This window comes from Mesocricetus auratus, unplaced genomic scaffold (assembly GCF_017639785.1).
Source record: "Mesocricetus auratus isolate SY011 unplaced genomic scaffold, BCM_Maur_2.0 Super-Scaffold_4256, whole genome shotgun sequence".
NCBI lineage: Eukaryota > Metazoa > Chordata > Mammalia > Rodentia > Cricetidae > Mesocricetus > Mesocricetus auratus.
This window is the reverse complement of record NW_024429182.1, coordinates 4,093,445-4,118,028: the sequence shown is the minus strand read 5'-3', so window position 1 is coordinate 4,118,028 and position 24,584 is coordinate 4,093,445. Positions and strand designations below refer to the sequence as shown.

Here is a 24,584-nt window from a genome sequence, read left to right as displayed (position 1 = left end):
CAAAGTAAAATCACAATAGCAGTTAAAATGCTTGATGGCATTTATAATGTCATAGTTTCAAGGTGATCCGGTGGACTCCCAAAACCATCACCACAACTGCTTCCCTCATCTTTTCAGAGAGGAGTCCCACCAGGATGCCAGGATCCATGCTTCCAAACTTGTCCAGTGATGCTCAGGCGTAGTCCAGGCTAGCTTCAAAGTCACCACATAGCTGAGGGTGACCTTGAACTTCTGATCCTCCTGCCTCTGCTTCCTGAGTATAATTCTGAGGGATTACAGGACCAGCGCCACGATGATGCATTTATAAATTACTTGGGAATGACCCAGGGCTTTGCAAATGCTGGGCATGCCCCCTACCAACTAAGCTACAACCCCAGTCCCACAGCGTCTTCTAAAGTCAGCACACTCCTTAATAATTATATTTATTTGAAAAGGCGAGCCTATAGCAGTGCAATAAATCAAATGCCAGCATCACTTCCCTACAATGTAAGGAAAAATACTGAGATATTTAAAAGAAATAGTAAACAGTATAATTAAATTTGAATGGCGATACCGCTCCTGAGGACTTAAAACGTTACAAAGAACTTTTGTGTCATGCCATTAGATGAACTAAATAATAATAATAATAATAATAATGAATAAATAACTTAAGGATAATAGTTTTCTCACTGTGTAAGAAATGCCATGCTGGGAAGTAAAATCAAACAAACTTCTTTCCCCCACTCCCAAACATTAGCCACAATCAAGTCTTAGTCTCTTGGTGTAATAATTTAGGAATAATGATCTATAATTAGTATAACACTTAACTATAAACATTTCATTCATTCATTTGGAGTGTATGAACAGTATATTTCATAGAAATTATGAACACTCATCTTACTCCAGTTTGGAACTTAAAACCGAATATTTTAAAAGATTTGCATTACATTTATTTGATAAAATAACACAGTTGCATCTGGCCTCTGCTTTCCCAGAGGAATATGGCATGAATCCGGCTTCTTGCTCGCAGTAAGAAGGGAGCCCAAGCGTACGTCTTCATTGTCCCTGTGCACCCTGGTTCTTCCTGCCTCCTGGTCTGTACCTGGGTGCCTAGGACTCTCCCAGCTTGGTATTAAAAGCCCGGGCTCAGCTCTTGGCAGGGGTTGGGGGTTTATAAGAAACCGCCTCCCTCTTTCTAGAGCTTTACCAGTTTTCCACTGAGCTACAAAATGGCCCTAAACCGGTACCCACTCGAGCACAGGAGAAGGTCTAAGGGAAGGACCGCGCAGGCGCATGCGCCAGCCTGAGTTCCTGCACTGGCCGCCTCTGCGCGGCTGGAGGTGGCTCTGTGAACGGGGACAGAAGCCCGTGTGCCGTTTAGGCCCAGACTCCATTAGAGGGCTTGCATCACAGCGAGCATTTGACAAACCCTGCTGACAGGCTGTGCCGCTCGCAGCAGCATTTACGGATAGACAAGCTCCGAAGAACTGCGCCGTTCTTGACCGTTCTCTAACGAGCTGTGTGACCCCAGTGCTGGGTATCAGAGGTGACCACACAGAAAGCAATCCGCCTGCGAGGGGCTCACTGTCTACCAGATGAGTAAGATAAGGTTAGTTCCGAAAAATCAGTGAGAGGAGCTATGAGATAGGAAGTGTTCTGGGCCATCCTAGTCGGGCTTCAGCACAGGGCAACCTCCCTAACCCCCCTTCCTTTTTGTTACCTGCCAACAGTCACTCTGCAAAAGAGTCGTTTTCCTTCATTCCGTAACGTGTCCTGTGGTGTGGGGTAAGCCTCAAAGCCCCCCTTGACTCCCTGTTCATTCCATGAAACAGTTTCCATGCCCCCCCATTGCTACTGTGAAGTTATATTCTATGCCCTCCAGGAGGCTCGGAACCCCCCTCCCAAACACCTTCAGGGCATCATAATGAGTATTGTTTCTTTTGGATGTTTTTTAGGGTTAATACCCTAGATTTATTTTTTTTTTGATACCAGAAAATTACAAAGCATTAAGAAAAAAAAAAACCTAGATATCGTAGGCTATCCTGAGGACTAAGAGACCCCTTGAGCCAAAAATCTGTTTCCAAATAACTCTAGGGACCCTGCTTGAAATCTTAGCTCCTCCCTCTGTGCTGTCTGCCTTCCAGAAGCCGCCCTCTCTCAGGCTATCACCCGCCTGGCTCCCAGGTCCATGTCCTTTCTCCCTTCTCTCAAGGCCATTCATTTTAAAGCAAAAAACGTTCATCTTTTCTCTTCTCTGTCACAGGGATCTTAGACTTTCTGATCGCAGAAAACAACCCTCAGGAAATAAAGCTGTGTGGGCAGAGTGTGAGCCTGTGTGGGGACAGCCGGGTGGCAGGAGGGAAGAGCAAGGCAGGGAGAGCTCAGGGTCAGCGCCGAGCCGGCTTCGGCATGTGCTCCAGAATCTTCCAATCCCAGGACCTGGCCCACTGGTTACCTGAACAGCACAGCTGGGTTTCAGCCGTAACCAGGAAAGCACGAAACTGGTGTGTAGTGACCCCACTGCAATCAAGGGCATCAGGGGAGACGGTACTCCCCAGGTGGATGCTGGGACTCCCCGGGTGGGTGCTGCTGCCACCAGCAGACCCTTCATCCTGATCTCACTGGTTGTAGGCACGCCTCCATGGAGAGCTAAGAAGTCCTACTGAAAGGTGGCGGGTGGAAAAAAAATGGCCCTGCTGGTAAAGATGCTTTATAAAGAATATCTGTAAGTCTGAAACTGCTCTGAAAGTGCCATCTTTTAACTGAAAAAAAGAAAAAGGAAGGAAGGAAGGAGGGAGGGAGAGAGGAAGGAAGGAAGGGACACAGGAGAAATGACTCAATGAAGGCACTGGTTCCTCTCCCAGAGGACCTGGGTTCAATCGGTACCCATGCCATGGCTCACACAGTCTGAAACTCCAGTTCCTGGGATTCAGCGCCCTCTCCTGGCCTGTGTGGGTACCGCGTGCATGTGGTACACAGGCTCACATGCAGGCAAGGCGCCCATAAACATAAAATACCTTTTTAAAGATTCAGGAAAAGGAAAGTAGAGAAGGAAGGAACGGATGGAGAGGTAGAAGCCAGGCCCTGATCAATGGGAAGCTTGCTGAGCTGAAGACAGCCTGATGGCAGCTGTCTGTCACCTGATCCACACCGTTTCACACTACAACCTGTCTCCATGCGGCAGATACCCAGGAAAATCCGCTAAACACAAACAAGCAACAACAAAATCCCCAGCTGCCTGGGGCCGGTGGTGGTTGGGAAATAGAGGGAGAATGGCGGCCACTGGGGGCCGCAGCAACACTTAGCCCTTCTGCAGGAAGTCTAAGAATCTGACACCAGAAAGAATTTGGAGCGAGAGTTCACAAGAGTGAAAGCTTCCGGGTGATGGGAAGTCCTGTGTATATGTCAATAAAGCACTGTTGGCCAATAGGGAAGCAAGATAGGTGGGACTAGGAGTCCAGGAGGACTCTGGGTAGGAGAAACACGGGAGTCACAATGTAACCCACCATAGGGGTAAGAAGCCCGGAAACTTTTCTCCGGTAAGAGAGATACTTAGATTAACAATTATGGGATAAATACTTAAGTCAGAGATAGCCACTAAGAAACAAGCAAGGCCAACAGCTTCATAATTAATACAGCGTCTTGTGTGTTATTTGGGGACCACAACGCGGCAGAGCCCAGGTGACTGGTGGGGAAAAACCAAGCAACTGACAAGAAGAAGGCTTCTCTCTACATCCGGGAATCTGTGGAATTGTGCAATTGTGGCCACCACCTACAGGTGGCCTTTGGGCGCTCACAACAGGAGGAGTCCAAATTGGTGTGTGTTAAGCTAGAGTGAAAAGAAGCCAGATACCTCAATAATGGTAAGTTAATCAAAATATTATTTTGATACAGAAAGCTAAATGAAATATATTATGAAAACAAAGTGTACCTGTCCCTTGCCACCTTTCTAACGTATCAGAGTATTCTGAGTTGCACATACAGCTTTGAGGACTGATGGACGCATCTCTAGAGTGGTTGGGAATGCCACAGGTCCCCTTCAGGGACCACCTTCAGAGGGTTGGGACACAAGACAGCATACTCTGACAGACTAAGTGCGAGAAGACACAAACTGACAGGAATAGAGGACTTTCTTTGCTTTAGCAACTTTTCGTTAAATTGCCAAGTAATTCCTGAGAAACAGCACATGCTCTAAAAATAGAACTCAGTCTAAGGGAAAAAAAAATCAATGCTTCAGGAACACATTTACAGCATGAAACAAGGTACAATTTTCCAACGTGAAGAAGCTATTCTCAGTCATTGGATTTAAACTAGAAAAAATGACTCATCGGCGTATGGGGGACTATGTCTTTGAATCCCTCCAAGTACGGGGCAGCGACCACCCAGGTCTGAGGTCAACACGATCCAAGTTCACTAGAAATACCAGACACATGCATGGCTGCAGTCATTTACATGTTGTATTTATATGTCATCTATTTCTTGAGACCATGTCTCGGGAAATTCATGAGTACAAGGTACAAAAATAAAATGCTGACTCCAAGTTATCCAAATTGACTGGAACCGGAAACCAGTTTCTCAGGCATGCTGTGTATGAAGTTAGTCTAGTTCCTCTAGGATCTGCATCATATGCATTTATGGTTTCCCGAATATAGCACATGCAAGCTTCAGATCTGAGGTGATGTGATAGCCCACGGTCCAGTACGATTACTTTATAGATTGGGTGCTGGGCCGCAGAGAGGCGTGTAACTTGCCTGAGACCACATTGCTTACTGACATGTGACATGTCTATGGTACAGGTGTGGGGAATCACATGGGTCATATATAAACTCCAGCTGGCCATACTTACTCCAGAAGCTTTTTTAAAAATAAGGACCAAATAACTGCTGTGTATGATGTGTGCATTAGAACACTTCTTTTAAATAAATTTAGTTGTATGGACAGGTAGCTTAGGTAGTAGAGCAGAGTTCACACCTAGGGTGCCTATAGGGAAGCCTGGTGTCCAGGAATGAGGAGTCAAGCACCAGGCAGGTGCAAAGAGAAGACAGGAAGCGACCCCTTGCCTCAGGGGCTCCTGTTTCCCTGCCCCCACATTGCTGACACACACATCCCAAGCACCCAGACACTTTCGGAACTCCGGCGACCTGTTTTCCAAATCACACACCAAGCACTCTCCTTCCCCTTTCCACGAAGTACACCGTTATGGCATTTCAGAGGACTCGGACTAACTGAGCCAGCCTGTGTGAGCTACAGGACACAGCTTCATGGACAATGATGTTAAGTTGCTATCACGTGGATGGGAGTTGCTTTTCTGTGTGGACGCTAAATGTTCACATCTTGACATGGTGAGTACACACACACACACACACACACACACACACAGTGACTTAGCATCCAATCTCTTATCTAAAAGGGTTTTTGTGTCTTTTCAATTTTATGTGTATGAATGTTTGTCTACATGTGTATATACGAAGCACATACATGATGTGTTCACTGAGGCCAATAGTGAGCGCCAGACCCTATGGAACTGGAGCTACAGATGTCTGTTAGAGCCACTGTGTGGGTTCTGGGAACTGACTGGCTGGGGTCCTCTGCAAGAACATCAAGTGCCCCTAACCACTGAGCCATCCCTCTAGCCCTGGGCATCTCACAGTAAAAGTTTTCCAGTGCTTCCGTAAACAATGGATAGCAAAGTTACTGTACTAGGAATCTCTTGTTTTATGGGGGGGGAATACCAAAATCTCAAAAACTTCATTGTATTTCTATAAAGCTTCCCCCCACCCCACCCCCCACTCCCCACGCTCTGCCCAGCAATCAGGATTAGGACCTTAATGAATGCCTCAGGGACTTTGTCTTCAGAGGGTCTGGTATCCCAGAAGTCTAATCTATTTCTAAACTAGAGTTAAGGACCTTTTTAAAGCATTCAGGTATCACCCAAGGGTCTAGGGTGGCATTCAGAGGGTTTTGATGACTACACACCACTCACCAGGATGCCCAGGTATCACCCAAGGTCTGAGTGGCATTCAGAGTGTTCTGATAGCTATACGCCACTGACAAAATGCCCAGGTATCACCTAGGGTCTGAGTGGCATTCAGAGTGTTCTGATAGCTACACACCACTGACAAAATGCCCAGGTATCACCCAGGGGTCTGGGTGACATTCAGAGGACCATTCTGATAGCTATACACCACTGATCAAGATGCTCAGGTATGACCCAGGGTCTGAGTGGCATTCAGAGTGTTCTGATAGCTACACACCACTGACAAAATGCCCAGGTATCACCCAGGGGTCTGGGTGACATTTAGAGGACCATTCTGATAGCTATACAACCACTGAGCAAGATGCTCAGGTATCCCCCAGGGGTGTGGGGTGGTGTTCAGAGGGTACTGATGGCTACAGGCCACTAAGCAGGATGCTCAGGTATCCCCCAGGGGTCTGGGGTGGCACTCAGAGGGAAATGATGGCTACATGACACTGAGCAGGATGCTGGAGGTACCGTACCTTTGCAGGTGAAACATTTGATGTGGAAATGCTTGGTCTGGACCCGAAGGACCTCCCCCTTGCACGGCTCCCCGCATTTATGGCAGTGAATGGCGGGCTTCTCTGACGAGTGGTGGGGTTCCTGGGGGTGGGCCACTGGAAAGAAACAGTAAAAGACTTAGGTGAAAAAGGAAGCATTCCTAGAAAAGCGCCTTTGCAAGAATGTGTGACCGTCCCCAGCTTGCAGCGGTGAGTGAGCTACAGGCCCGCTCAATGGGCATGGGGTGGACACACCCACCCCGCCCCCATGATCTTGGACCCACAGCTGCTGGGGTCAGTGGCAGCCTTAACAGTCCCCACTGGGGACACACGTGCTGCCTTCTGCCTTCTGCCTCAACCTCTCCAGGGCTGCGGACTGTACAAACACCATCCCCTTTCGCTCAGTGTTTTGCAGTCAGTAGTTGTGGCATCTTTTTTTTTGTTTTGTTTTTGTTTTTTTGCTGATTTGGCACATTCCAGCAGGCATAAAGCAAAGGTTACTTAGAAGTGGGGATCGTCTCTTTACAGCCTGCTTGGCTTCTTTCCTAGTTGTATTTCGTGTCCCAGCTCATGCATTGACAACAACTTGGGTTGTATGGGACATTTCTCACTGCCATCATCAGAGAGCATTTTCTATCTTAACCTGGGGACCCATCTAACCTACACGAGACTATCATCATGTACACGGTTCCTCACATACATTACGAGCAAAAAGTTAAAAAAAAATAGCAACCTGCAAAGCCTGGGTCCTCCTGCACCTGTCTTGAGTCCCTGCCCATAAGGCAAATGGGACTGGACCAGTTGAGTGCATATGAGGGAACTCACAGATATTATATCCCTAGATCTGATGGGGGATGTCCCTCTGTGTGCTGAGGATATGGGTTTCTCTTACTGGTTGATGAATAAAGCTCTTGTGGCCAGTGGTCAGACAGGAGGTAGCCAGGCAGAAAATCCAAACAGGGATAGAGAAAGCAAGTCATCCAGACATGACTGGTAAGCCAAGACCACATGGAGATACACAGAATAATAGAAATGGGTTAATAATTAAGAGAGAGCTAGTCAATAAGAAGCCTGAGCCATTGGCCAAACAGTTTACAATTATAATCTGTGTGTTTATTTGGGACTAAACGGCGGAGGGACAGGGCAGGATAGAAACGTCCATCTACATAGATCCACAGCATAGTTTTCAGAAAATGAAAGGTAACTTGGCTCTCCTGGCCTCAGGGTCACGCGCAGATCCTGAATTAACTGCAGAGGGACAGCACCTGGGTTTCAGCAGCCTCAAGGGTTTGTCTCTCTTGCAGGTTACTTGGCTAGAGACTGTCTGTCAACAAATGCCACCAACAGCTTCCTTAGCTGGTTGAAGAGCCTTAGAACCCACGCGACACACATCCGGGGATCTGCACTTGACCAACCAACACAGAGCGGTGACAATTTAAAACATTTTTTTAAATGTTTGTCAAGTAGGAAAGCTTCCCTGGACATCTCGTGTGAGACTAAGACCCAATGCAGGAAGGACGCTGGAGTGAGAAGCCAGCCGTGTATAATACCACATGTATGAAAGCATGGCATGTCTTCCCTGGTGGTCTCCTATCCAAGCGCTAACCAGGCCCAACCCTGTTTAGCTTCTGAGATGGGTGTGTTCAGGGTGGTATGGCCACAGACAAGCACAGCCTGTATAACAGCGTGTTGCTCGGTATAGAGCTCCCCGCCCCCCCTTCTCATTTTGCTTAGAAGAGTTTTGGCAAGACTGCACAAACAACCAGTTCCTGGCCCCGTTTCTGAAGAACAAGGTTCTTCTTGTGAGGTTTTGATCAGGAGCAGGTGTGGTTTCAAGCTACACATGTGACCAAATTCTTAGCATCTCTGCCTGGATCCCAAGAACGCCGGGAGGCGGGGACCCAGCATTGCAAGCCTCCTGCATTCCTTTGCCTACCTGATAAGATCTTTCTCTCTGTTTACCACCAAGTTCACATTTTCTACAGGAATTCAGGAGGGGCATGCATGCCATCAAGATCTCTGAGAGCAATGTCTGCCAAGGCCAACAATCTATTCACACAGGCATTAAGAAAAAACAAACAAACAAACAAACGCTCTCCCAAGAGTGCCTGCTCCCGATGGATGCTGATGCTGACTCCTCCAGTTAACTCTTTTTTTCCCCAGCAAAGTTATCATCACTGGGTATTACACTAATCCTGGGCATGGTTCTTGTCTGTCAGTCATTTTATTCCATTTGCACCACCCTTGCCTGGCAGTGGGATGAGCAATGCTGGCCCCATTTGATGGATACCGGAGCTGGCCTTCAGAGGTGCTGAGCGGAGCTCTCAAAGTAGCAGCCAGTGTGAAAGCAAAGGCCCCCACCTTGGCCCTTCTTAGACCTACTGTGCTTCTCCCAGACTATTAGGATAAGCCAGGAAATTGTTACAAGCAGGATATTTACTTAGCCATTTTTATGCACAATTCTAAAATCTACATCTAGGGTTTGGCTTTCAGAAAGAACACAGACAGCATATGTCGAAAGGGTGTCTCTAGGTGGGTCCAGGATCCTGGTTATCACCAAAGTAATTGGGCAACCCTGGAATTAGAAATCCCTGAGATAGCCAAACACTGAGCTGAACTCAAGGAACCCAGTGACAGAGAGGGAGGACTGATGAGCAAAGGGGTCAAGACTGGGCTGGTTTAACCCCCAGAAACAGCTGACCTGACAAGGGTTAGCTCTTGAATCCCAGACTGATGGCTATGATTCCATCATGGGACTGATCAAGACCCCCTGAATGTGGGTGTCAGTGAGGAGGCCTAGGTAATCTATTGAGCCTTGGGTAGTAGGATTGGTATTTATCCCTGGTATACAAATGGACTTTGGGTGCCCATCCAACAATGAGACATGCACTCTCACCCTGGACTCTTGGGAGAGGGTCTAGGCCCTGCCCTGGATGAAATGACAGACTATGGACTCCCCCATGGAGGGCCTCACCCTCCCTGGGGAAATGAGGGGATATTGGAGGGGTTGGTGGGAGGGCGCAGGAGGAGGGGAGGGAAAGGGAGAGAGGAACCTGGGATTGACATGTGAAACAACCTTGTTTCTAATTTAAATTTAAATTAAAAAAAAAGAAATTCCTGTGACATATATTTAGAAGGGCAAATGTTATTTCGTCCCTAAGGGCTATCATATAAAAGATTTAAAAAAATAACAAATGCTGGGGGTGTGTCTCCTGGAAAAGCAGAATTCCCAGACACAGTTGGTCAGAATGTAAATTAGTATAGTGTTGTGGAAAATACTATGGCTGTTCCAACCGACAATCCGAACACAGATAGATACCCAAAGGGAATGAAATCATGCTGACGAACCGATGCCAATGGCCGAGAAATGGATAAAGAAAACATGGCATATCTATCTACACAATGCAGTATTATTTATCCATAAAAAGAAAGAAACCTGCTCTCTTACAGCAACATGAATGAAACAGGAGGCCATTACATCAAGGGATCAAAGTCAGGCTCAGAAAGATGCACGTCGTGTGTTCTCAAATATATGCGCTGACCTCCTGGAGGTGGACAATGCTGCCATGGTTACCAGAGCCTGGGAATGCTGTGGGTGAGGGAGGGATGGAGGTCGGGTGGTTAACACTCTCAGAGAGCTGTCGGGCTTGAGGAGATGATGGGAGAAGTCCTTCCGTGTATGTGCTTATTTTATTGGTTGTTGAATAACGCACTCTTGGCCAATAGGGAAGCAAGATAGGTGGGACTAGGTGTCGAGGAGGATTCTGGGAAGGTGAGGCACAGTCGGTCACGATGTAGGATGCCAGAGGAGTAAGAGGTCCAGGGGGACCCTGTTCTCTGGCAAGAGAAGACCGCATGGAAAATATTTAGATTAGCAGCTATGGATTAATAATTAAGCCAGAGCTAGCCAATAAGAGACCAAGCAAACAGCCAGCAGCTTTATAATTAATATAGCATCCTGTGTGCTATTTGGGGGCTAGTGGCTACGGGACCCAGGCGGGAAGACAACACGTTATGAGGAATGGCTTCCAGTGTGTTGCAGCACGTCAGAATAGCTATGGTTGACAACTGAGTGTTATGACAGGCCCCCAATGCAAAGGAAGGGTAAGTGTCCTAGGTGATGGATAAACCAAATACCACAATCGGATCACACAACACACACCAGTAGTATTAAAACATTACACTGTGCTCTGTAAGTATATACAATTACTACGTGTTGGTCAAAAAAATAATAACCAGGCATGGTGTCACATGCCTTGAATCCAGTCCAAGAAAGGCTGACGCAGGGAGATCAGGAGTTGCGAGGCTAACTTGAACAACACGGTGACTCTTCATCTCAACAAACTAATAAATGAAATAAAATGATTTTTAAAAATGCAGGTCTCCCCCACCCCCAACATTGCCCAGGAGTAGGGATCAAGAATCTCTTTTTAGGAAACCTCTCAGGCAATTCTGACACATACTGCAGATGGGGGAACTTCAGTATTCTTTCCTGAAGAGTGTCTTTACTTTTATTTTTAGTTGTGTGTGTATGCATGTGGGTTTGTGAACATGAGCACAGTGTCCATGGAGGCCAGAAGAGAAATAGATCCCCCAGATTTGGAGATCCAGCTGTTTGTGGGATGCCCCTGTAGGTCCTGGGAACCCAAACTCAGGTCCTCTGAAAGACATGTGTGGACCTTAACCACTGAGCCAACGTGCCCTGAATGCTAGCATTCTTATCATAGAGTAGGCCTGCTGAAAAAAATTAGGGTTTACAGCACACCTCTCAAGACCACCCTCATCAGCATATCTTACATGTGTGTACCACGAGAACCAGGAGGACCCGTCCTCTCCAGAAACAATGTGACAACACAGGACATCCCTCAAGCAGAGAGTGAGTTTCTGCCTAAGAAACCCTGAGACTTCTCCTGTCTTTCAACTTCACGCTGCTGAGCAAGCCAGCCAGGCCGACTCAGGATGAGACAAGGACGGTATCTGCCAGTCTTGGCTTTTCCGTGTATGTGAATAAGAGGGTCAGCTCAACTGTTGGCAGCTGCAGAGACCAACACCTGCATTCTGCACGCCTTTCCCTTTAGAAAGATGTATCACACCTGGAGGCTGGAGAGGACTTTCACCTTCAACCAGAGATAGGCAGACCAGAGAACAGCTACCTGCTTTTCCTTCATCTGGTAGCCTAAGCTCACGTGTGTATGCAAACACACACACATGTGCACATACACACACATGTCCTCTGACCTTCCCACGTGTGCATATACACACACACACACACATACACACACACACACACATCCCAGAATCACTCACTGGGGAAGAAATGGGATTTCCTATCAAGAGAACAGGACACAATCATTGTGTATTTTGTCCTGATTAAATCAGTGTAGACAAAAGAACTCCCCTGCTTTTATAAGGTGAACAAAGAGTTCCTTTTTATCCAGCAGTCTTTGGAGGTTTGGTTATCACCAAGGGAATGGCAGTGCATGCTGTGTACTGTAATGTCGCAGTGTCCCTCAGGGCTGCCCTCACTCAGTCTGCTCCCGACTCTTGCTCATGTTCACTCTGACGATTCTATCGGAGCCTGGTGGTCTCTGCTTCTTCTGCTGATGGGGAAGGGAGGAGCAAAGAGCTCACATTCCGGTTACCTGCTGATGTGCCCTGTGTCCTAGGCTCCCCAGCTCTTCAGATTGTTCCTGGTGGTCAATGATTTATCCTGGAATGAGGGGTGGGGAGAGCTGAAGGGGGATGGGGAGATCTGAAGGGGTGTGAGAGGTGTGTGTGTGTATGTGTGTGTGTGTGCTCACATGTGTGCGTGTGTGAAAAGCCATGATGATTTTCCACGGCTTGTTCATCTTATTGGCAAATCAGAGAAGTGCAGGGAACCCCTGAAACTCAGTTAGTAACCACACCAGGGAATCTGTGTCTGAGATGCCACTCTCTCCAGGGCATAGTATCGAGTTTGGGGAGGGCTTGGACCCCTCTGACAACTCTACCCACAGTGGGCTCTACCCAAGGGGCTGTGGGTTCACTTTCTCAGTAAATAAAGTGTCCTGGCCACGCCTCCGAAACTCCAGGGCAGGGAATGAGACAAGGATGCAAGGCACGGAGGAGAGTCCAGCAACCTCTGGTGTCCTTACGCAGAGCCCGTCAGAGAGACCATCTCACCCTCCAATCAAATCCAGAACCCTGCTCATTTTGCCAGACACAAAACTGTGGAAGAGAGTGTGAAATGGAAATTCCAGAGCAGGAAAGATCCGGGTCCTTGGTGAGACACACGAGGAGCACTCAGGTGTGCCCATGCTCCCGGTCGCCTGAGATGTTCACTTGACACACAGATGAGCACTCAGGTGCTCCCGGTCATCCGAGATGTTCGGAAACGCCCAGGTCCCCGTCCTCCCCAGTCTTTGATATGACACCGCACTTGATGGCTCTAAAGTCCTCACACCTGTCTTAACTCATCTCACTCCCAGAGCTTTTGGGAAAGAAAAAGCAGGATCCAACAACCCACTTTTACCAAGAGGCAAAGGAAGACACCGGACAAGATGAGTCACTCGGGGTGACATAGACAGAAAATACAGTCAGCCATAAATCAAGGTACAAATGCTGATGCCACTTCCTCTGTCTCCCACTAAACCCTGTGCTCTCTCAATTTCTCATCCTCTGCTGCCAATCAGGCCCAGGCCCTCCACCGCTTTCTCGGGCTGCCGGAAGCTTCCTGTGCATAGATCTCTTCGGTCTTTCCCAAAGGGACCCACGAGAGCTGTCTGTTCTGAGAGGCAGAACACTGCTCCCACTCCTTAACCGCGGGTGAGTTGCTCTTTCCTCCTGCGGGGAACAGTGTGGAAAGGGAGAGGAGGGGAAGAGCCGTGCAATGGGGAGATCTAAGAGTCACTGCCTCAGGCAGGACCGCGGTCGGCGAGTACAGCGGCAGGTCGTGGTGCTGGAGTGGACCTCTGACACGATGGGATGGAAACTCACCGCCGCTGTGCTCTTTCCAAAACAGGCTCACCATAATCTCACTCACACCGCGAGAGAAATCACGAGAGAGAGAGAGAGCTATCCAGCGTTCTTCAAAATAATCAATGTCATTAAAAATTAAGAGTCTGTGAAACCACCACAACCAAGAGTAACCCAAGGCCACGACAGCTAAATATAATGCAATGCTCTGATGGGATCTTGATACTGATAAGGGTCACTCTCATCCCCCCCATCCAAGAAACTTCTCTTTGCCACAGATGAAGACCATCGCAGAAATGTCACCGCTGGCCAAAATGCAGGGAACGACTGATTGTGGGGAGCCCAGCCCCAGCTGACACCCCTAGAGCATGACCTCTGAACCAAGGCTCAGGGAACACTGCAGAAGAGGGCATGGAAAGAATGTAAGAGCCAGAGGACCCGAAACTGGGAGACCATGTCCTAAAGGTGACAGGAAAGCTTTTCCCACCATACCGCACCACGGCGGCTAAACAAGAACACCTACAGGCATATGGACACGGAGGAGGGAACTCCATGGCGCCCCGCCCCTAGACAAAGAACTGCAGGTAACTGAGCTATGCTGACAGGGAGGGACAGGCTTCCCCAGGCATGAGCACTCTGATTGGTTATCCAACACTACGTGGTCAGCCCTAAACTCATCTACTCACAAATAAGGCTAAGTGGCCTGAGCAGGCTGTATTTACATGTTTGTATAAAATCAACAACGACAAAGGAAAACAGACCATGAATTAGACAGGGGAGGGAGTGCAAGACAGGGATTAGAGGGAGGGAAAGAAGGGGGGGATGTGATGTAATTATAATTGCAAACCAATTAAAATTAAATACACTGAGGAAGGACATTAGGAATACTGTCTGGCCTATTATAACAAATGAAATCATACTTACATATTAATAAAGAGGGAAACCTGTATGGCAGATGTGGTGCTTGCTACATTATATCTCAATTTCTGTTTTCTAAAAATGTTTTCTTTTTTTTTAAGTAAAACTTAGAACAAAAACAAAACAACTACAGAAAAAGCTCCAGCAGCTCTCGGGGTCACAATGTATCAAGTTCAAGGCTCTCTGTGGCTTCAGAGATGTCAGTAACACCAACCACTGAGATTTCTAAAATAAAACACCTTCCGCCGAGTGTTGATGCTGAGAAGTCTTGGACTAGGGTGCCCAAGGAATATATGACAACTGAGGATGCCCTTTGACCTTCACACATTTGCATACCCACGCACCCCCCATACATGAACACACACACACACATAAATCACTCATAAATCACTATGACAGGTGACATCTACTGAACACATACTATGTTCCAAGCACCGTACTGTCCTGGAATGTCAATCACAGACAGCCCTTCTCCACAGGTGCCTTATGGGATACTGCTCCCTATTCTTGTTTTGCAGGGAAGGAAACCCGGACAAGAAGAGTTGAACATCTTGTTCAGGATCACATATCTTGTTCAAGGGCACCCTTGGGAACCATGGGAGGGCTGGGACTTCCACAGGAACATCGTATCCAGCAGAGAAGGAAACTGAGCCAGCTCAGAAGAGGTGAGCACCCCGCTGCACCGGAAAGACTGCCCACTGGCAAGCGGTGGTGGAGAGCTCTTCAAACACAAGACCTGCCCCATCACCCCTGTGGGAAGAACAGTCAGTGAAGGCGATGCAGCAAGGAGGAGCTACCTGTCACCAAGCACACCCCCCAAAGCCACCCGAAGACACCCAAGGGCACCCCAAAGCAACCGAGGATACCCTGAGGTCACCAAGGACACCCAAAGCCACCGAGGATATCCTCAGGTCACCGAGGACACCTGGAAGCCACCTGAGGACACCCCTGAAGCCACCCAAGGACACCCCCGAAGACACCGAGGACACTCCAAAGCCACCCTAGGACACCCCAAAGCCACTCGAGGACAGCCCCGAAGCCCCAGCAGAGGCCACGATTCGAGTCTGTCTTAGGTTGAGCTTGCCTGGATTGCAACCACAAGAGGGGACTTTGGATGCTGAGGACGACTCTAGGAATTGGGGGGATGGCTCAGTGGGTAAGGGTCCTAGCTGCACAAGGACAAGGACCTGAGTTCACATCCCCAGCATCCACACTAAGAGCCTGGCACGGCCATGCTTGTACCTGTAATCCAAGTGCCACAGGGAGCAGAGATCACTAGAGCTTCCCGGGCAGTCTAGCAAAAACAGTGACTCCTCAGACTCCATGAGAGACTCTGTTTCAAGGGAACAAGGAGGGGGGCATGATAGAACCACACACACACACACACACACACACACACACACACACACACACACACACACGCATGCATACATGCATACACACGCACTGGTTCTGCTTAAAGACAGGACTCCTCTTCCCTCGGGAGTCTGTGTTGGAGCCGTGGGTTCATTACCTAGACAGCTGGCGGTTTCCCTGCTTCTGCCACCTTCTAAGCAGGCATCCTAGAGATCTCTCCCACCTCCCTTTCTTTGTGCAAGAGCAGCACAGGAAATTAGAAATGCAAGCATTTAATAAACGCACAGGGCGCTTAATTTGCAGTTTACTCGGCAGGCTCGCTTCCTGCTGCGGCAAGCGGCAGTTACTAGAGGCTACAGGCGAGGATACCCTGTCATTAGTGGTCCAGAATGAGCCTTCTCTTGAACTGGCCTCCACACCTAGTTGGCTGAGGCCTCGTGAGTCCCGTAATCAGGGTTATCACTCAGTGCAGTCCTGCAGGTGGGCTGGGTTCTTCTCTACCTGTGGCTCTCTGCTAGGAAGGTGTCCCCACCCTCGACTCGTCCCTTCTGTAGCAAGCCTGCTCACTCCTCTGCTGGTCTCCCAATGACAGAAGCAGGCCGGGGCTCAAACCCAGTTAATCTGATTCCCCTCGAGGTGAGGAGGTGCGGAGATTGCCATCGCCCACCTGGGCAGTTTCCCCAGGTGACTCATGTCACGGGTGTGTTCTCTGTGCTCCACTGGCCTTCGGTGCATGAAGGCGGGGCTCAGAAAGGGTCTGACATCACTGGGGCCTTCCAAGTGACTTCCCGGACACACCGTGACTGCCGTGACCCTCCCTTGCCCTCTCTCAGGCTGCTGGGATGTCACCTTTCTGTACAGTCAGGACGGATAAGTCCCGAGAGTCTCTGGCAGAGATCAGAACGTGACTGTGCTCTGGAAACTGAGGGACCTGTCCCTAGCCCTTCCCTTCCCTGTCAGGTACCTCACAGAGGAGTCAGCAGCAGACCCCGGGGTGGCGGGAGAGACTATGTAAAGATTGTTTCCTTCTGGGGACACCAAAGCCTGTGCAGCTCAAAGTCACAAAGGACGCCAGGAGCCTACAAGAGGCAGGAAGGCCTGAAATATGACAGAAACCCCTCCTGGAGGTTTTTAGAACTTTCAAGGCCACCTGGGGACCTCAAATGGTCTCTGCACCACAAATTCCTCCTGGGCCTGGATCAAGTCACAGCCTCCTGGCAGATAACCACACCTTAATGGACTGGGAGAGAGCCAGGGCCATCCTGATTGTGAGACGGGAAGGGACTTCCATGCCATTTGAGCCATCTGTGGGAATCTGAGTCAAGAGGGAGGAGGGTCAGGGTGGAGAATTCCACCATGGCCTCCCACCCCTTAGTTCCAAATGCAGATCCCTTAGAGGGGTTAAACAACAAAACACAAAGTTCTAAAGTAGGGATTGAGATGTCCGTGCACAGAACGAAACACAGCGAGACCCCACCTGTATTTGTTTTAGCTTTCTGACTGCTTCTTATATGTCACTGGAGTCATAACCAGCTAACGCACACCTTGTGGTATGGTCAGTGTCTGTACAGCAAGTTACACTCTGTAAGGAGTGGCCAAAATTCACATCTACCTATGCTTCAATAGCCCTGTCACTCAGATAGGGAAACAGCTTTCAGAGGTTACGATTTACTCCAGCAGCAGGGACTCTGGGACAGCTAGCTGTGTAGCCCCTGGCCTTACTTGGTAGCTTAAAGGTTGCTAAGGTGGCGGTATCTGCACCATAGAAATTGACACATCTTACAAGCCGCTGTCTTCCTTTGTGTCCATTGGAAAGCTGAGTTAAACATTCACCTGTGGGCCACTGTCCCAAGGTCACATTGCCAGCAGACAACAGAGAGAGGCTCATGTTTGTAGGCTGTAGGACAGGCTCTTGGACCCTTTCCCTAAAAGGCTCTCCCTCTCCTTCTCTAGGAGCAGACATCCAAACTCACCCTCCTGGGCGCCTCTAGAGTCTACACCCACACAGGGAGACAGAAGCATCAGCCCCGCGTTCACAGGTGCCAACTGCAGCGTCAGGCAAACTGCAGTTTCCAAAACTGCTCTCCACTCCAGGCTCCTCCCAGACCTGAAGTTCAGCCTGTTCAAGCTTTCAGTGTGACATAACACTGCAGGGTGTGGCCTCCGAAGCAAAGGCAAACACACTTAATCCACACCCGTCACCTTGCAAGGTATTCTTTCTATTCATCCAGGTGACAGAGACAGCATTAACCCTGGTGACTTGTTCACTTCTTGTTTTACGGGGAGGGTTCGTCTCCGCTCCAGTGGAAGGGAAGTGGTTATCTCCTGGACAAGCACTGCTGAAGGCAGAGGCTGGAGACAGTGAATAAACACCCCCGTGGAGTCTCCTTAGCAGACAAATTCTACTTTCTAGAAGCAGTGTGAACACATTCTAACTCCGTGTGCCCGCCAAAGCAGTGTGACCACATTCTGATCCTATGTGCCTGCGGAATCAGTGTGAACACATTCTGACTCCGTGTGCCTGAGGCATGCTCTGGGCTGTTCCGGTGAAGAGAGGAGCAGGACATGCTCTAGGCCTCCAAGGCAGGCAGAACTTACTGGAAGGGAGAAGAGAAAACCGCCTCTGACCATGGGAAGGGTGGGATAGAGCATGTCCAGGCACATTAGGAAATGGGGTTTGACGGAAGGACGTTGTCATCAAGGTCAACACAGGTATCTGAGGCAGGGGATGAGGTGGGCCCCATGTCTGTGAAGGACAAACTAAGGGACTAGGCATTAAGGTCCTCATTCTCATCTTGAGATGAGGGTGTAATGAGTGGGCATTCTGGTCCCCCTCAACAGAACATTGGTTCACACCACAAGCGCAGCGGGAGCCTCTCGGTTATAATATGGGAACACGGTGAGGGCTTGGAGGTGGCCCCCCCGGGGGGTTAGATGGGTTGGTGCCATTCCTAGCTCTGCTCCTCGTAAGGCTGTGACTGCCTCAGTTTCTGTGTCTTGCTAGGGAGCAGTGGACATTTTCCTGTGTGTCCTAACGACACACAGAGTTGAACCTTGGAGGTCCTTTGCTGGAGTCATGGCTCTTTCTGCTTGGACTGTGTAACTAATTTGTAGAGACAAATTATTTGCTAGCATGAAACGTATGGAGATCCTACACACATCAGAATCTCCATTTCTCTTTCGATGCTTTTGAAAGCCAAAGGTCAAACTATGGACGATAGAGTGGCAGTCTGTCCTTTTCAGGGAGGGGCACACTCGCTGATGTGCCCTCTCTACTCCGTTAAGTCACCTGTCGGTTCTCAGAGGCTCTGTATAAACAGATGGCCCTTTCTCATCCTCCAATTAACACGACCCACAGAGCCTTCCTTACACCCAGTGCTGTATTTTTGGAGAACAGTAAACCCTGCCACACTCATCTAGCTGTGGTTCTATCTCATCAGGTTGATAAAGAGTCTCTAAATAATCCTTGAGCCAAAGCTGCACTCCTGCTCATCCTTCAAAGCCCAGTCAACCATGGCCACCTGGTAGAGTTAACCACTCTCTGCCCTGCCAACACATACTGGCTTAATAGTTGTCAGGTGAATACAGTTCACACTGTGTCACAATGACTTATATACGAGCTCCCTGACAGAAAGCGAGTGCTCTCTGGCCAAGTCTATACTCTATTTACTTCTGTATCGAAGATCACTTTTCCCACACAGGGTTTGGAAAATCATTTCGCAAACAACTCTGAGCATCTCCCCAACCATACACAGAATCCACTCACTCACTGCTCACTCAGGGTCCAATGGATGACCACTGTGGAGCAGACAAGTGTTGTGGATGCAAACGGAATCAACCACCTACCCACCCATCTCTGACGTTAAAAGGTTTACAAACCCCGAAGGCTCATCTTCAATGCCCCCAGTCCCACAAAGCCTTTTGCTTCCTTCGAAACAGCGACTCTGTCTTCCTTTGAGCCCCCATAGAACACCGTCTATTCCCTCTTTTTCACACGTTTACCAGCATGTCTCCCAACACCATTAATTTACAAGGTAAGATCTTCTCAGAGGGTCCATGCTAACCGCGGTCGTGTGTGGCGGCACATGATGGTAAGTCCAGCACTTGGTAGGTCGGGGAAAGAGGATCATTCTTGAGCCAGCTATATTGCAAGTTTTTGAGGTCAGCCTGGGCTACATGAGGCCTTGTTTCAAAAACCAAAACTAAACAACAAGCCAAAGGCTTAGCCACAAACTATCCCACAGAAAACAGACCTCCTCAATAAAACTGATTTGGTCAAGGCCACTACCAGAATATCACAGCTATGGTTCATCACCAAGCTTGGGCTGGGTCCTCCAGATGAGCGACAGCAGAAGAGAGCATGCCCAACACTATAGCCAGCAGACCCCCTTTTCCACCGTCAGTCCCAATACTCTTGACTCCCCACTGTCTACTGAGATGGGGTCCTGTGAGTAGGAGACAGCCATCTAGAGCATGCACCATTTGAGGACTCCCTTCCCAGGGCCTGGAGATCCACAGCCCCTGTTATTCCTCTGGGGGAGAGGTCTCTCAAACCTCTTTTCCACTCCCCCTCAGGCATTCCAGTGAGGAAACAGCTTTGCTATCTTTGACATCATCTACTGCCCTTAATTTTTCTTCAACTTCTCCCTTCTCGTAATGTTTTAAATACTGAGCAGCAACAGAAAGGAAGGAAAGGGAAAGGATTCAGTTTCCTTGGGCATAGACAGGATTTAGTGGTAGTGAAATGAAATGCCCCACACTTTAAGAATAATGTATTTTGGCTCCCCCAGAGACTAAAGAGGGAACTGTAGCCTTATGGAGCTGGATACCTCAAGTATCATCTTTTACCCAAGAGTTCCACAGAGCTCCATCAACGCAGGAAGCAAGCTCCCCGACTTTGTAAAGTGTGAGTGATACCCAGAGAACACGTGTGTGTAGCTGTGCACACCTGGATCATGACTTTAGACCAATGCCACTTTCTTGCAGGCACAACGAGCTCCAACCCATCTCACAAAAACTACCTTGGGACTTCCTCCCGGCCCATGCATACCCAGGATCAGGCAATGACGGCAGTTTCTTGGCTGCAAGTGTATCACAGGAGGTTGGCTCTATTACAAAACAGTTTCGCTCTATACAGCAGGGCCTCAGGCCAGCAAGATGTCTGTTACTCTCCCTCTGTCGCCTGGTTATTGTGAGCAAGATGAGGTTTGCCGGAGGAATGGAGATGATATGCAAATGGGGAGCCATCTGCAGGATCAATTATTCTATCCAGGGAAACCACGGACCACCTACACGAGATCAAAGTGTAGTTCCTGGACCAGGACACCGAAGTTACCTGAACAGGGTCAGGCTCTACCCCAGAAATCTTAATTTAACAATCTCTACAGGAGATTCCAGGGGTTTAAGAACAATGATTTCCTTGAACTATTTTTTTTAAGCCAGCATCTTCCTTGATAAACCGAAGTTATCCAAACAAGTCAGCTTGTTTGATTACAATGGGACCCAGAATCACTCCTGAATACCTGGGGCACATGGGACCATAACAATGTTAACCACATCAGGACCATTAGCAGCATGAGATCATGTCACTCTACACAAAAACACGTTTCAGAGAAAAGAGGTCACACGCAACAAATATTCACTGCCCACTGATAACAAAAATCTGCCCTTGAATTCACAGCTCCTGCCAGTGCGGGATAAGCATACCTCTGGCCTGAGTCACTCTCAGCTCAACACACAATGGAATAGGAAGCTGGCTGCTTTCAGCATGCACCCAGACCAGGCTCGGCCACAATGGGGAGAGTTCCCACACAGCTCAGTGACCAGTGAACCTTCTGGGAAGTTCTCTGGCTTGTTAATGCTGGCCTTGAAAAAAAAATGCCAAGCGTTTTTACTTCGACACTGTCACGAGCTCCTCTTCCTCAGCAGACACTGGGCTGTGACTGTGGAACAGAGGAAGTCAAAGCTCATGCCAAGACACATCCCATAGTAGAGTGAGCCCCCTGGAGCACCTCGTTTCTGAGAGAGGTCAGGAAAACCCACCTTGCTGTCCTGTGTGTGCGCATGATTAAGTGTATATTTGCACAGGCCAGAAGATAATCTTGGGTCACATTCAGGCACCATACATCTTGTGAATTTTTCCTTTTTTCTCTTCTCTCTCTCTCTCTCTCTCTCTCTCTCCCTCTCCCTCCCTCCCTCTCTCCCTCTCTCAAGAAAAGTTCTCTCAGCCAGGTGTGGTGGTGCACATCTTTAATCCCAGCACTCGGGAGACAGAGGCCAGTACACAGAGAAACCCTGTCTCAATAAATAAATAAATGAGAAGAAAATAAAGTTCTCTCATTGGCCCCAAACTTGCCAAATAGGTTAGCGTGGCTAGCCAAGGGAGCCTGGGGATCTTCCTGCTTCTTCCCACTTTGTACTGGGATCCTAAGTGTGCCACCATGCCCAGATTTGGTTTACACTGATGCTTTGGTATTGAATTCAGGTCCTTACTGGGCCATCTCCCCAGCCTGGTTCATTGGCCAGGAATGAGGATTTTTGTCAACACAATGTAGTTTGTTTATCCTTCCTTGTTACCTGACCAAGTGTTGGAAAGGATAAGAGCTGCTTCCCAAAGTTTGGGAGCAGCTAAAGATAGGGCTGGCCAACTCCAAGCATGGCTACCCACTCTCTGAGGAGTCTTGACTTCATCAAATCCTGCCGGGGAAACTCCAGCAACACATCCCTTCTCTCAAACATATGTACATGGATGGGTTTGATTGGCTGTGACATATTTATTTTTCTAGACTATTATTACCTTTTATACCTCAATGAGTTTGTGCGTAGAGCAGGCACCTGTTACTTTTTGCTTGTTTTCCCCAATGTGACCCTGTTTCCCTCAGTCATGGGAGCTACGTCTTGCAGACAGCCCTTCGGGAGTGAAGACAGGGCTGTCAGACTCACGCTGGTACGAGTAGCACCTTCGTTTAGAAAATAGTAAGAGCAATTCACACTTGCATGTTTTTTTCTGTCTTGAGTGGAATGTGATGTCAAAAACCAGAGCTTTCTCAAGATGAAAAGCTTACAACTGAGTTGTGTGAATTCGTCCTCAATCAAGACCATTGATTGTGAAACCCTGGTGGCCTCTGGTGTCTCCTTTAATAGGTAACTTCCCTTCAGACCGTACTTAGGAAATGTCCCGGGTGGTCCCCTAAAAACCTTGGGGTCCACGGAAATGACATACACCTATAATCCCAGCACTCGGGAGACTGAGGCAGGAGGATTATGAGTTCGAGGTTAGCCGTGGGCTTCATACCAAGATGAAACAAAGTAGACCGAGTCAGAGCAGGGTGGGGGTAGGGTCATGGACATCAGCTCCACCACAGGAATGGCTGAACACTCAATCCTGAACGGGGAGGGCTCTTAACTGTCAGGGGACCTTGAAAATGACCCTGCAGTCATGGGGCGCATGTGAAATCTTCACAGGACACTGGAAGAGCCACTGCTCTGAGACGTCTCGGGAGGCAACCGTGGGCTTGAGCAGCACTGGGTAGCGTGTTCCCCGGGTGGCAGTGTGTGGGGAGGAATCTAAGGGGAAAGTAGCTGCCACCCCAGGCCGCAACCCTTCCCAGCTCTCCAGGCTGCTTCACACGCCCATCTATGAGGTCAACCCATGCTCGAGGAGGGCACAGTGTGAGCCCAGTCCACACAGGTGACAGATGTCTAGTTTCTCTGTTGCTGACTCAGGTGTGAAGAGTCGTTTGGGAAGAATTCACAGAAGTGATGGGTCTCGGGGAAGCTTTGGAAGGCAACAGAGCTTAAGTTTCTGTTAACATAAAGAGAGAGGACTATAGGGAGTGGTTTTATGTATCCCTAAGAGCTGACCACTCCTGTGTGGGTGCGTTCGCGAGTATGAAGAATGTACCAGTAAATAGAGCTAGGGGGGAGGAGACTCCTTCCTCTTTGGGTTTCGGTTTCAACCTGGAGAGCAGCATGGGGACCTTTGGTTCTCAGCTTTCATGGCTTCTCACATAAGAGGTTTCTCTTTCAATAAAATATCATAGGACGTCCTTATATTTGTGTAGTTTAATATTTCTTCTTCAGAGAAGACTCTTGTCTTTCTCATGGGGGCAGCATGGCCAAGGTTGGCAGGGCGCAACCCCTCATGGTGTAAGGCAGGCAGGAAAGGGGGGAGGGGTGGTGAGCTCAGCTTTGGGAGTCAGATGGGCGGGGTTGGGGAGGGGGTGGGACTGGAATCTCCTCTTTTCTAGCTGAGCATTCTCTGACATAATGTCCCCACTCTCATGACCTCCTTTCCTCCATCTGTTGAGGGGGCGACACCCTGAAAGGCGGCATATGAAAAGCTTCCCCTTACACACATTCAATTGTAGATTTAATGATGATAGTGTCACAGATGAAGTCAAACCAGATGGATTCAGAACTCTGTTGGTTTAGATGGGTTCAGGAGGACGCTCTCTTTAAGAGAGCAGCCTGAAGGACCAGCAAGGGTCCCTGACCTTTCCCTCGTCATTCATTTAAGGTTTCTGTCTGGGAATGGGAGGACTAAGAGGGTCAACTCTGATGACAGTCTGTAGGCCACGTTTGAGTCGCTGCATATCTCAGGGGCTGCCGGGGGCAGAGCAGTGGCTTTCAGACATGTCAGGCTACAACTGGCAAGGTGTGGTGTCAGCTTTCCAAGGATACCTACGACCTAATGTACCTCCAGAGACATGGAAGAGCCACTTCTAAAAATCTTTAAGAGTGCAGCACCCTCGGAGAGCCGCACATGCCCCCAGCACAGCATCATGAACTTAGAGACTCGAGGAGATGCCTGGTTGCTGTTGTTAGGTAACACAATGATGAAGTTCTCAAGTGGGAAGTTT

General features: G+C 48.8%; 1 protein-coding gene across 1 annotated transcript in view; it reads right to left on the bottom strand.

The window, feature by feature from the left end:
- The window catches only part of Ablim1 (actin binding LIM protein 1), a 144,365-nt gene extending 126,648 nt beyond the window's left edge, over positions 1-17,717 (bottom strand). The window contains 2 exon segments of the mRNA XM_040742308.1: positions 6,478-6,612; positions 17,697-17,717. The gene's annotated coding sequence lies outside the window, so the exon portion shown is untranslated.
- Positions 17,718-24,584: the final 6,867 nt, after the last annotated feature.